General features: G+C 37.5%; 1 pseudogene; it reads left to right on the top strand.

Moving 5' to 3' along the window:
• The first annotated feature begins 10,549 nt into the window (after positions 1 to 10,549).
• LOC118005652 lies at positions 10,550 to 11,369 on the top strand (annotated as a pseudogene).
• The last annotated feature ends 3,534 nt before the right edge of the window (positions 11,370 to 14,903 follow it).

Consider the following 14,903-nt stretch of genomic DNA (forward strand, 5'->3'; position numbering starts at 1 on the left):
AGTAGTTCATTCACTTTCTTTGCTGTATAGTTTTCCAGTAAATGATTACATCTTGACTGATTGTCAACTTCCCTGTTGATGGACATTTAGATTGTCTCCTATTTTGGGCTATTATGAATACTGCTGTTTTGAATGCTTTTGGTGCACTTACGTACCAGCTTCTGTTGGATATATCAATAGGAGCGTGATTGCTGAATCAAATTGTATGAGTATGTTTAGCTTTAGTAGGTATCCAATGTTGTATTGATTCATACTCCTACCTGCAGCATTTAAGAGTCCACTTAGCACCTGTGTACATCTTAGTTGTCAAATTTTGTAATTTTAGTGGTTCTAGTGGGTGTGTAATAGTATACCATTGTACTTTGAATTTCCACCTACCTGGTTATATGTTTATCTACTACTTGAGCATCCTCATTTTGAAGGGGCCCATTCATCTCTTTCTCATTTTAACATCAGCTTCTAGGTCTTTATCTTTTTGATATGTAGGAATTCCTCTTGTATTATAAAGATTCTTTAAAAAAATTCTCTGTGTATTATATTTTCTTTATATGCTATATATTATGGGTATGAGCTCTCTGTCAGTTATGTGTGTTGCAAATATTTTCTCCTGGTCATTGTCTTAACTTTTTGTTTTCCTAATGTCTTTTCATTAATAGAATATCTTAATTTTAATCTAGTATAGTTTATTAATCTGCTATTTATGGTTAGTGCTTTATGTATCCATTTAAGACATCTTTGAATTGACTGAAATTGCATTCTGAAATTTATTTTATCTTTCACACTTAGATGTGCAATCCATGTGTTTAATTAAGTGACCCAGTGTCACATTTATTATTATATGATCCCTTTCCCACTGCTCTTCAGTTGTATGTTTCTGATTACTCAGGTGTTCATATGTGTGAATGTTTGGTATTTACTTTCTATTATGTTCTGTTGTTTTATAAATTATCCTTGGGAGAGTACCACACTCTTTTAATTATTGAAACTTGAGGGACACCTGGGTGGCTCAGTCAGTTAAGCGACTGCCTTCGGCTCAGGTCATGATCCTGGGGTCCTGGGATCGAGTCCACCGTCGGACTCCCTGCTCAGCGGGGAGCCAGCTTCTCCCTCTGCCTGTTCTGCCTGCTCTGCTTGCCACTACCCCCTGCTTGGGTTCTCTCTCTGACAAACAAATAAATAAAATCTTTAACAAAAAAAAAATTACTGAAACTTGATTACAGAGGACCATAGGGGAAGGGAGGGAAATCTGAAGAGGGGGAAATCAGAGAGGGAGATGGACCCCAGGAAATAAACTGAGGGTTTCAGAGGGGAGGGGGTTGCGGGGGAGGGAGTAACAGGATGATGGGTATTAAGGAGGGTACATGTTGTGATGAGCACTGGGTGTTATACGTAACTAATGAATCATTGAACACTACATCAAAAACTAATGCTGTACTATACGGTGGCTAACTGAACATAATAAAAAAAAGAAAGAAACTTGATTACAAGTTATGATAGCAAGTGGAGTAATTCCTTCAACTTGTTTGATTCCCTGAGGATTTTTGTGTTTTTTCTTGGACCTTTACATTTCCATATGAAGTTCAGAATACGTTTATTAATTTCCACAAATAAATTTCCACAGATGCTAGGTCTATAATGCAAATTCTGTTGAAGGAGAATTGACATCTTTCAAAATTCAGTTCTAATTGATGAACATGGTGTATTCTTTCATTTATTTAGATCTTATTTATCTTCTAGTAATAGAGTATTTTTTGTATAGAGGTCTTGGATATATTTGATTTATTTCTATTTTATTATCCTATTGTAAGCAGTATTGGTTTAAAATAATTTTTAACTATTTATTCAAGTAAAAAATACATAGAAGTGAACATATCTTGTACAGCTTGGAGAACTTTTACAAACTGAACACACCTGCATAGCTAGCACCCATGCCAAAATAGAACTTTACCAGTTCAAAAGACCTCATTGTTCTTTCTGCAACTAGAGCCCTAAGTGCATCCCCTATCCTGAAATTTACCAGCAGAGATAAGTTTTGCTATAAAACTAGTATCATATAATATGTACTCTTCTTGGTGGTTATTTTGCTCAGTATAGTGTTAATAAGTCATGCATATCAATATGTGTAATTGTAGATCATTTGTGCTAATTTAGTAGTTTCCAGCTTGTGTATGTGGTTTTAATGTTAGTCTAGTTGATCTGGAGTAGTAGTTCATTGTGGCTTTAATTTCCATTTCTTTAGTAATGATATTAACCATTTTTCATGTGCTTATTTGTATATGCTGTTATAAATACCTTGGCAAATTGTCTAAGGTCTTTTGTCAGTTTTTTGCCCTTGAGTTGTAGGACTATAGAATGCTTTATATATTCTGGATATAAATTCTCTTTGAAATGTGCTTTGTGAATATTTTGTCTCAGTGTGTGGCTGGTATATTTTCTTATTTCTTCTGATGAAGAGAAGTCTTTTAAAAACAATGTCTACGGGCACCTGGGTGGCTGAATCGGTTAAGCATCTGCATTCGGCTCAGGTCATGATCCCAGCATTCTGGGATCGAACCCAAGTCTGGCTTCCTGCTCATTGGGGAGCCTGCATCACCCTCTCCCTCTGCCTGCCGTTCCCCCTGCTTGTGCTCTCTCTCTATCTTTGTCAAATAAATAAATAAAATATTTTTAAAAATGTCTAATTTATCAATTTCTTCTGTCACAGTTAAATCTTTTGTTGCCCTAAGAAAGCATTACCTGCATTAAGTTCATGAAGATAGTTTTAAACAATTTCTGCTCGAAGTTATATTTGTTAGCCTATATATTTAAGTTTATGATCAGTAGTGAATTAGTTGTGTATGGTATAAGGTAGAACAAAGCTTTATGACATTTATATATGAATATATACTTATTCTAGGGTAATTGGTTAAAGTGTTATCTTTTCCCCATTTAATTGTTTTGATGCCTTTGTCCATAATCATTGCACCATGTAGAACATCTTGAAAATCTACAAAATAGGAAACAGAACTAATACATGAATTCAACAGTGTTTCAGAATAATGACTCAATATTCAAAAATTGTGTTTCTATAGACTGAACCGTTAAAAAATAGAATTTACAAAAATATTTTAAATAGCATCTGGAAATATAAAATACTTAGGATTAATCTTAATACAAGATGTGAAATACCTCTATATAAATATTCATCTTTTTTTTAAATATTCATCTTAATACCTCTGTAAAATAGGATTATTTTATATGGTATTAATAATACATTACTTAGGGGCGCCTGGGTGGCTCAGTTGGTTAAGCGACTGCCTTCGGCTCAGGTCACGATCCTGGAGTCCTGGGATCGAGTCCCGCATCGGGCTCCCTGCTCAGCAGGGAGTCTGCTTCTCCCTCTGACCCTCCTCCCTTTCATGCTTTCTGTCTTTCATTCTCTCTCTCTCAAATAAATAAATAAAATCTTTAAAAAAAAAAAAAATACATTACTTAAAAAATTAATGTAAATATGTACTAAGTTCATGGATTGATAAACTCATTGTTAACAAATACTATGTCTTTAAATTGATCTGTAGGTTTCATACAATCCCAATCAAAATCACAGTGGGTGTTTTTATAGAAATTGAGAAGATTAGTCTAAAATTTTTTTAAATTTTTTTTTAGAGAAGGAGGAGGAGGAGGGGCAGAGGGAGAGAGAGAATCTTAAGCAGGCTCCACAGCCAGCATGGAGCCTGATGCAGGGCTCAGTCTTAGAACCCTGAGATCATGACCTAAGCTGAAATCAAGAGTTGAATGCTCAATGAACTGAGCCACCCAGGTGCCCTGATTAGTCTAAATTTAAATGGAAATTCAAACAGTACTGATTTTTAAATTCCATTTTCTAGTTGTTTTTTAAATTTAAAGTTTAGTTAACATACAGTGCAAATTGGTTTCTAGAGTAGAATTCAGTGATTCATCACTTGCATAAAGTACTCAGTGCTCATCACAACAGGTGCCCTCTTTAATAACCATCACCCATCTAGTCCATCCCCCACCCATCTCCCTCTATCAACCCTCAGTTTGTTCTCTGTTGTTAAGAGTCTCTTATGGCTTGTTTCCCTCCTTTTTTTCTTTTCCCCTTTCCCTTATGTTCATCTGATTTCTTTCTTAAATTCCACATATGAGTGAGATCATATGGTATTTGTTTTTTTCTGATTTATTACACTTGGCATAATACTCTCTAGCTCCATCCACATCATTGCAAATGGCAAGATTTCATTCTTTTTGATGGCTGAGTAATATTCCATTGTATATATGTACCACATCTTCTTTATCCATTCATCAGTTGATGGACATTTGGGCTCTCTCCATAGTTTGGCTATTGTTGATCATGCTGCTATGAACATCAGGGTACATGTACTCCTTTGAATCTGTATTTTTGTATCCTTTGGGTAAATACCCAGTAGTGCAGTTGCTAGATCATGGAGTAGTTCTATTTTCAACTTTTTGAGGAACGTCCAAACTATTCTCCAGAGTGGCTGCACCAGTTTGCATTCCCACCAACAGTGCATGAGGGTTCCTTTTTCTCCACATCCTCGCCAACACTTGTTGTTTCTTGTGTTGTTGATTTTAGCCTTTCTCACAGGTTCATACCTGTGGTTTTGATGTATATTTCTCTGATGATGAGTGGTGTTGAGCATTGTTTCATGTGTCTGTTAGACATCTAGATGTCGTCTTTGGAGAAGTGTCTATTCATGTCTTTTGCCCATTTCTTAACTGGATTATTTGCTTTTTGGGTGTTGACTTTGAGAAGTTCTTTATAGATTTTGGATACTAACTCTTGATCAGACATGTCATTTACAAATATCTCCTAGGCTGCCTTTTAGTTTTGTTGACTTTTTCCTTCCTTGTACAGAAGCTTTTTATCTTGATGAAGCCCTAGTAGTTCATTTTTGCTTTTGTTTCCCTTGCCTCTGGCGATGTATCTAAGAAGAAGTTGCTACAACTAAGGTTAAAGAGGTTTCTGCCTGTGTTCTCCTCTAGGATTTTGATGATTTCCTGCCTCACATTTAGGTCTTTCATCCATTTTGAATCAATTTTGTGTCTGTTTCGTGCCAGTACCATACTGTCTTGATGACTACAACTTTGTAATATAGCTTGAAATCTGGAATTGTGATGCCTCCATTTTTGTTTTCCTTTTTAGAATTGCTTTTAGTTTTGTTGTTATTCGGGGTTGCAATAGAAATGATTTTTGAATATTAATCTTATATTCAGGACATAACAAATTATAGTTTATACTAATAAACATATACTTTATACTGATTTATTTCTACTTTTGGATTTTCTAAATAATCTCATTATTCTAAAGAATCTCCAATTCTTAAGCTTTTTGTTTCTTTTTCTTTGCTTGTTAGCACTAGGTTCTCCAGTGTACTGTTGACTCAAGGCAATGCTAATAGGCATTATTATTTTATCCCTGTATCAGAGGAAAATCTTTCATCAGTGTTTCACTAAATATTTTGCTTGTTTCAAAAACAAACTTTTATCCAATTGAGGACGTGCCTCTATTTCTGGGCTGCAAGTGGTTTTTGTTTTGGTCTTTTTTCTCTTAAGAAACTCTGTAATTATTCTTTTAAGGTAGTGGCTAATATTGATTGATTTTTTTCAAAGTTAAACCAACTTGGCATCACCTCCTCGAGAACAGCTTCATCCTTTTTATTACAGCCACTTCCTTTATTTATGTCGCTAAGATCACCTTCCTCAAGTTCCTCCTGCTACATATCTAGCAAGAGGTAGATGATGGAGGTGTTAACATTGTCATGGTCAGCTCTTTTACAGTCTGTTCATGTTCTGTTCGAATGTCATTTGTAGTATTATCACTTTTTGTGTCTTTGCACTTATATTTTGCTGCCCAATTTCCTATTTGGATTATCCATTTTTGAGCAATGCCACATGGGTTGATCATGGGGAAACAAGGAGGCACCACAGTTGTACACTTTGCTGTCTATGTATGAAGTAATGGACGCTTACTGACTAGTCACTGACAGACTTTGAGAGAAGGGATTTGACTTGTCACTGATTGTGATATAAGACTTATGTACAGAATGATCTGTGAACTGAAGAGCTAGCATCTTTGTGCTTGAAAGAATTTCTCACAGTTAAAAAACTGTGGTGATTGAAATTTGAATCAAGTTGTCCAGGACTGGTGTTTAACGAAATTGGGAGAACTGCAATGTGTGCACATAGGACCATGCAGAGGGGAAACTGTATGTACAAGCATCTTCTCCTTAGTCAAAAGCTCTCCCAGTGAGTGAAATGTAGGCTGGTGAAGTCACCACGAAGAGGCTCTTTACTTAGGGTCTTGATCAGGCATTTCACCAGAGGACAAGTTCAGTCACTTAACTCTTCTGGCCAACTAGCATCTCAGTATTTCTGGGTCCTTGTTGCATAATGAGGGATCCCTTTATTAACTAACATTTAATGAGGCACAGAGTTTAGAGTGCAGTATTGGCCAAATAGAATATAAAACAACTCAGACCCTTCACAGTCCGCAAATGCAAAACGACTTGTGAGTGCTAATGGAACCGAGAGATTTCACCCGACTGACTGTGGACCAAGTCTAAAAGGGAAGCGAGCCAGATGGAAGATGGTGAATACAATGAGCCAGGGTTCTTGCAGTGGCTGTAAGTCTGCAGCCAAAGAGAGAATGGCGCTGCTGGACACCCGCTGTGGTACCGCTATGATGGGCCGAACTGAACTGCCATGGCTTTATCGTTTTCATCTGGTTCATTCATTACTTTTAATCACCAGATTATTTTTAATATTTTTGCTTAGATAAAATAGTGTTGCATGGATATCATTTATTATATGAAAGCCAAACAAAATATGTCCCCTGATGTGACATTGTGAGGTTGACTGTGCAGCAGAGAATAAATAATGTCCTGTAACTCAAGCTGTTACTATCACTGCTTGGTGTGACTCATTCGATGACAGCAGAAATCCACTTGAGTTGTTTATGTTTTAGTTTCTAAGCTGTTAAGAGTAATTAAAGAGCTTACCCACATCACAGAGATCTGGGATTCATAAAGTATTGGTTTTAAAATATTTTGAAAGTTTTAGGTAAAAATGTTAAGGTTATTTTAAACATTGTTACTAAGTTACTACTTGAATCAAACCATTGTAGTAATTGATACTTTCCAAATTTAAAATTTTAGTATTATGTGCATGCCTAAACGAGTCATTTAGATATCAGTACCAAATTAGGGATTTCACAGGGAGTGGCAGTATGGGTGATATGACTTCTAATATTTATAATTGTGCTTTTAAGTGCTTTGTAGAAGACTGTAGTCGATTGAATCGTATGAGAGTACCATTTTTGTATGTCAAAAATGTTGAAGCATTGGGAATTCCATATATTTCATATTTTATTATACGTACCTCATATTTCATTTTTAGTTTAACCTAAAAGGCCAAGAATGAATTCCATTTCCATTCTTTACCCTAGCTAAGACTTTTAATCTCTCTTGAAGTCCCAGTTTCTCAATTATAAATTGAGTGTGATGTAGTTTGCCATTTCAAAAATGGAGGAATGGGCAGGAATATTTCCTTTTCTCTATCCTCTTACCCCTCTGTGTGTATCTGCTACCTGCCTATCTGTAGATTGAGAATGCTAGATCCTTTATTTACCTGCTGCGTGAACTTGACCAGGTTATTCAACACCTCTAAACCACAGTGTTCAATTATGATATAGTAAATACTAAAATGGACTGGTATTTGGATTAAAGGAGGCAATGCATGTTAAGTATTTAAAATAGTACCAGGAACTTAGTATATGTTTAATACATGTCAGTTATTAATTTTCTAGTTTTAGAGTAGAAAAGAAGCATTATTTCTCAAGTTTAGTGTTATCTTTATGTTTTTGTCTAGTCAGAAAACTTTCTGTTGTCTGGCATGGTGTGATTAATAAAATACTCTGATTAAGAAACGTACCGTATCTATCATTCAATTGTGTATCTTAAGTAGGTAGTTAAAATGTTTAATTGAGTTAATTTCTCATTTTAGAAAAAAACAGATTATAGTTGACTTCCAAGCCCTTCAAAATATAATTTGTTCATCACTAAGAAAGTACTTCAGAATGCTGTAAACCCTGAGGATCTTTCTTACAACCATCTGTTATAATTGCATTATGGATGTGTAGATGAATCAATTAATAGAGAATGTTAGTCAATAGAGTCTTGGATAAAATAGATTGTATTGTGTTTTTTAATTGATTCATCTTTAATTCTTTAAACAAATTCTGACTTTAATTACTGGAAGGGGCAGTGTTCTTTTTTTGTTAGTAACCTGCTTTCCATAAGTAATGATCTAAATGGAGCATCTTATATGGAAAGGTACTGCTGCAGTGCCTTTTCTACACATATCAGCCAGAGAGCTGGGAGAGCACCATGTTGATCTTGCCTTCCCTGGAAGGCATTTATGCCAAAGCTGTCTTGTTTGCTTCCCATTTGATCCCATTCAACCAAATATCCATCTGGCTTCTGACTCTTGGCTCCGTCTCTTCTGTCAGTGACACTGCTTCTCTCTTTGGATGTCAGGCTTCTTTCTGGTCTACCTGGCTTTGACTCTTGGCTTTCCCTCAAGGATTGGCCTGCCTTTGGACAGGAAGCTCTTCAGAGCACCCTGAATACAACAATTCCCTCAGAATCAATTTCCCTGGCTCTAATGAGCTGGACAGCCACAGGTTGGCTTGACTGGCCAGAGGATTCAGCTAATGCAAAAGGCTATTGAGGGGTGGGAGTATTCATAAAGACTGTATGAGAAGCTTTGAACACATGCAGAATCATTACCTAATAGCCTTCAATTACTCTTGGGAGAAACCAATTTGTAAATCATAAATGTTTGACATTTCAGGAAAAACATCATTCGAAGCATATAGTTTTATTCAAACACTAGGGTTACTTGGCTGTCAGCTCCTTGACTTTCTATTCTGTAGTGCTAGTGAATACCCATCTGAGCAGCTACATGCTTTTCCCTCTGCTGTAGAAAGCCTGGCACTAATGACATCTTCTGTCATCATTGATAATTATTAGAGAAGACTTTCCATTTCTGCCACTCAGAAGAAAACGCAAGTAGCACAAACCAAGAGTCAGATTAGAGAGCTTTTATGATATTTGAGGTCAATTTTCCAACAAGTATTCTTGCAGGCATGATTAAATTCTGTGTGATTTTCAAGTTTCACCTTAGAAATGAAAAGTTTCCCATTGTTTTATTTATGTATCTGACATAAAATACTAATGGTTTCAAATAATAAAATACAATGGAAAGTGTTGACATTTTCAGTTTTCAATTAGCAATATTGTTTTAAGCACTTACTTTGAAGTAAAAATTTGCACATTTATGACATTTATAAATGAAAGCATTTGGTTGACTGATTTTAATGGTTGAATCATGAGAAATGCCTTTTTCAGGAAAGTGAAAACTGCTTTTTTTTTTTTTTCCTATCTGTTTAGCCTTCCCATGGGGGCCATTTGTTTTAAACATGCCTGCTTTCTTTAATTATTCTTTTTAGTAATAGCTCTATGTTATTCAAGTAACCTGGGAACATCTGTAGGCTGACGCCAAGGTCGGTGTTCTGAATATGGAACAAGACTCAGATATTTTTTCTAAGGTTAAACAAAGACTGAACTGAAACTGAGGGAGGTCATGTTAGAATCCAAATCAATTACAAGATCAAAGCAGATGGCTACTGGTGCTTGGCGTCAACTTGAGCCCTTCAGAGACAGCTGGGGCTCAAGCAGTTGCATTCAGTGGGGGAGATCTGATGGTGTGTTCTGGAGAACCAGACTCTAGGCAACTAGGATGTATGAAAAATCATTGAAGTTAGAAGAGAGGCTACAGGAACAGTGGCAGAATATAATCAAATATGAATAGAGAACAGGGAAAGGGATCCAGTTAGTGAGGACTCAGGCCACTTATTGGCTTGACTATGAACATTCCTCCTGGACAAAAATTAGTCCCAGAGAATGGGGTAGGGATAAACTTTGGTGTGGGAAATAAAAGTGTTTACTTTTTTGTGTTAAAGTGTTATAATTAAAGAAGCCAAACAGACTATTGTAACATGAACCTTGTTTAGGATGCTGGCAGGTAAAGAAGAAATTCAAAAGTGGATTTGAAATGCATCAAGAGGGAGGAATTGATTGAATTTGTGGGTTAGCTGGAGGTTGAGAAGATGTCAATGAACTTTTTAAACTTTGTGTACCTGGGACCAGTTACTAGAAAAAGGATAGGTCATTAGGAGTCACTCTTTGGGGTGAGGAGGAGGATCAGTTCTGTGTTAAGCATACTGAGTTTAATGTGATTGTGGAAATAGTTCTAGAAACAACTGAGCCATGTGAGAAAAATGTTGCATGACCTACTACAGTGCATATTCTTATATTCTTATGTAACTATAACCATCCTACATAATCATTTGTTGGTCTCAGCGTTTCTGTAGCTTGCAGTCCTGAGGAAACTATTGAGATGATAGTGGAAAAGACAAATAATTAAAATTTACAAAGAATATGTGTTATCTGCTTCAAGAAAACACCAAATGGGGGATGACATCGGTGCTGTGGGAGGGCCTGGAGGGCCCAGGGCCCTGGAATGGGAGGCTGGCTTGGCCTCCAAGGAGGCTTTGGCAGCAGCACTGGGGCCAGGACTAAGGTGTGGAGCTCGTGGAGGCAAGGCTTAGGACAAGGAGTGGATACCCATCATCAAGCTGGGCCACCTGGTCAAGGGCATGAAGATCAAGTCCCTGGAGGAGATCTGTCTCTTCTCCCTGCCCATCAAGGACTCTGAGATCATTGTCTTTTAACTGGAGGCCATCCCTCCAGGATGAGGTTTTGAAGATTCTGCCTGTGCAAAAGCAGGCATGAGCCGGCCAACGGACCAGGTTCAGGGCATTTGTTGCCATGGGAGATTACAATAGACACCTTGGTCTGGGTGTTAAGTACTCCAGGGGAGGTAGCCATTGCCATCTGTGGGGCCATCCTCCTGGCCAAGCTTTCCGTCGTCCCTGTGGGGCAAAGCAAGTGGGGAAACAAGATCAGCAAGCCCCATACCATCCTATGCAAGGTGACTGGCCACCATGGCTCTGTGCTGGTGCGCCTCATCCCTGCCCCTAGACACACTGCCCAAGAGGCTACTGATGATGGCCGGTATTGACACCTGCTACACCCCGGCCCGGGGCTGCACTGCCACCCTAGGCAACTTCACCAAGGCCACTTTTGATGCCATTTCCAAGACCTACGGCTATCTCACCTATGACCTCTGGAAAGAGACTGCGTTCACCAAGTCTCCCTATCAGGAATTCACTGACCATCTTGTGAAGACCCACACGGACCCAGGCTCCAGATGTGGCCACCACATAGTTTTATACAAGAAAAACGAAGTGAATTAAAGCCTGTTAAAAAATAATACTAAATACATTTACAAAGAATATTTGCCTTTCTTCTTTAAAAAGACTAATTTGAAATAAAAAATGAGGGACATTAAAGTATACAGTTGTTTAGCAGGAAAGCCAAGTTCATTTAAATATGTAAAACAATGAGGCTGCAGACAGCTCCGAGGAGTATCATTTATATTGTACTGTATATGAAAGAGGCACATTGGAATTGCATATCACAACCCGAGCAACTATGTTTGATGACTTCAGATATGGAATTCATAAATAAACTTTATAATAACACTTATGATTTGAAAGTAAACAAATATAACAAAGTAGAAGTAAAATGCAATACTCTAGGCCCATCCAACAAATTTAAAGCTAAAGAAAAAGCTCCAGATGGGTAAGACCTATATGAAGAAAATTACATAATTTTAAGGAGAGTCTTAGAGGAAGGATTGGCTAAATGGAGACACGCATTATTTTCTTGGATGGATGCCTCAGTGCTATAAAGATGATAATTGTATCTTCAGCCAATCTGTACATTTAACGCAATTCCTGTGAAGATCCCAGTGGCATGTTATTTTTTTCTGAACTTGAAAATAGGCATTCTATAGTTTATCCAAACAAATAAATGTGAGAATAGCAAGGACAAAATTCTAAAAGAAATACACTGAGAAGTGTGCAGCTTTGTGAGAGTATCTAATCTTATAGATAGTATCATGTATTGGAAAACTACAGTAACCAAAGTGTGGGTATCAGTATATAGATTGATAGACAGTGGAGTTGAGGAGACTTGAACGTACAGAAAGAAATGTAATTTTAGATATAAACTTACCATACTGTGGGGGCACCTGGGTGGCTCAGTTGTTTGGGTGTCTGCCTTGGGCTCAGGTCATGGTCCCGGGGTCCTGGGATTGAGCCCCGCGTCAGGCTCCCCTCAGCAGAGAGCCTGCTTCTCCCTCTCCTTCTGCCTGCCACTCCCCCTGTTTGTCCGCTCTCTCCCTCTCTTGCATGCTCTCTCTCTCTGTCAAATGGATAAATAAAATCTTTAAAAAACCCAAAAACTTAATCATAGTTAAAGTCGACATTTCAAATCAGGTGAAATGTTAGACTATCCATTAAATGATATAGAAGCAACAAGTTAAGTAGGTAAGACAAATATTAAGTGTATATGGTCATATGTTACCTTAGAGAAATGGCAGATGTGTTAAAGATACAGATAAAAAAATTAAACAGTAAAAGGGACCAAGAAAATACTGTTGAAAAATCATGTGATGTTGACATGAGGGAGGAATTTCATAAGGGGGAAATATGATAGTAAATAAAAGCAGTAACAAAAATTACAAACTTGATTATGTGTGTATTAATATCTAATTACCTAAAACATGAATTAATTATGAAATTAAAACCACTATGTTAGGGGGTAAACATAGGAAAACATATTCATGATTCCAGCATAGGCAGAAATTTTCTGAACAGGATATGAAAAAACACTACGCCTAAGGAAAAAAAAAGAAAAATTAGAATATAGTGGAATTGGGAACTTTCGTTCATTAAAGGACAAAATTAAGAAAGTTAAAAAGTGACACAGAGACTGTAATAAAATATTCTCAGTACCTTTATCCAGCAGATTTGTTTCTACAATAGATACAGGCTCCTACAAGTCAATTAAAAACTATACCACAATAGAAAAATGATGAAAGACACATCACAAAATAAGACATTGAAATGACTAAGAAATACATGATAAGGCAGTAACCATGAACCTGGATTAGAATAAAAGGCAGGGAACAAAGAATAGATTTTGCTTTCCCAGAAGCCTTTGCATAAGACTACTGTTTATATCTTACTGACCAGAAGTATATAATTTGGTCAACTCTAGTTGCAAGAAAGGATGCTAAAGGAGAATTTGACTTCTCTAACTTCTGTTGTGTAACTGATCAAAGAGAAGGAGGTTGGATATTAGCGGGAAGTACCGTCTATCACGATTTGTGATAGAGTCAAATGTCTAAGAAATGTATTGAATAGGCAGGTCTGGAGCTCAGCAGAGAGATCAGTCTGGAAATAATAACTGAGGTTCATAAGTATGCAGGGGGGATGTAAAAGCCCTGGCTATGGATATGATCACTAAAGAAGGGAGAGTAGAGTGAATAGAGATGTGAGCATCCATTTAACAATGTAGCAGAGAGAGGGGGAATCCCAAAGGAGTTTGAAGAGCTGCAGGAGAAAAACCAGGAGAGAATAGTGTTTGGGGAGCAAAGGGGAGTGGGTTTCTAGGAGGAAGTAGTCAAAACTTCAAAATAGTAATGTTGGATCTGAATAGGCAAAGTCTGAACGAGCCCTCTTAAATCCCCAGAAGATGGGAAAGTGGTAGGCTAATCAGAGAATACTTAAAATTTGAGGGATTTTTCACTCCAGTTCTATACGTATTTTATGTCAGGATGTACAGACTTTTGGGGGGGTACAGCATGATCGAAAGGTATTTCTTCGGATGACAACGGTTGGAACCCATTTCAGAATTTGACTCTTACCTCTCATGACTCTTCTACTTTGTCTGATCAGGAGCCCTGGCCTTGAGTGCTGCTCCATAAGCCCTTGATGGTCACCTGTGCAGTTCATCTCAGTGCTGCTGTGTTAGCCAGACGGGAATCTGGACTGATGCTAGCATGGGTCTCATTGTTTTCACTGAAGGTGGTGATGGTTTCTTTCTCTTAAGCTTCCTAACAGCCGTAAAGGGACTCAGTGTGGACTCATAGCATTACCACTGCAGTGGTGAGCAAAAGTGAAAAAAAAGTTCAGTCTTTTGTCTTATAACACACAGATCAACCTGTACCTGTTTCCCTCCTAACAGTGCTGATTTTCATATGGAGTGTAACCTACCTAAATTTCCCTGCGAAGTTTGAAATGCCAGCCGAATGCTTTACTAGGTTTCTTAAGGGCTTTCTCTTTTGAGGTTGGCTGCTGGCCCATCAACGCAAAGAGAATTACCAGTTGGGAAGATGGTCCACTGCATGAGGTTAGGGACTTTGAGAGTTCCATTCTCACTTTGCTCCAGGCAGTATTGGAATCATATTGGATTTTTACCCTTTGAAGATTCTGTTCATCTTTAAAAAATATACTGCTAATGTCTTGATAGCTTCATTAGACCTAGGAAGGGCGATTTTATTGTGTGAGAATATGGTCTCAGGGCAAGTGGTCTTTGCTGGACCACAGGAATGGTGGAGTGTTTGGTTTGTGCACTGTCCTACCCTCTGTAATTCAGTAACCAGAGATTTCCTCCTTCCATGTGCAGTGTAGATTTGGATTCAGTTGTGAGACTGAACATCACAGAACTACTCACAAGTCAGTAAAGGTGGAATTTCTTTCTACGTGTGTTATTTTTTTCATCTTCACACACTCTGGTCTTTCTCACATAACTGTATGGATGACTGTGAACAGAACATCTATTTTACTTAATTTCTCTTGCACTGACGGCTTTCAGATGTCAAATTTTGTTCCATTTTGTCTTAACTTCAGG

Source organism: Mirounga leonina, unplaced genomic scaffold (genome assembly GCF_011800145.1).
Source record: "Mirounga leonina isolate KUSES-001 unplaced genomic scaffold, KU_Mleo_1.0 Mir_101595, whole genome shotgun sequence".
NCBI classification, from domain to species: domain Eukaryota; kingdom Metazoa; phylum Chordata; class Mammalia; order Carnivora; family Phocidae; genus Mirounga; species Mirounga leonina.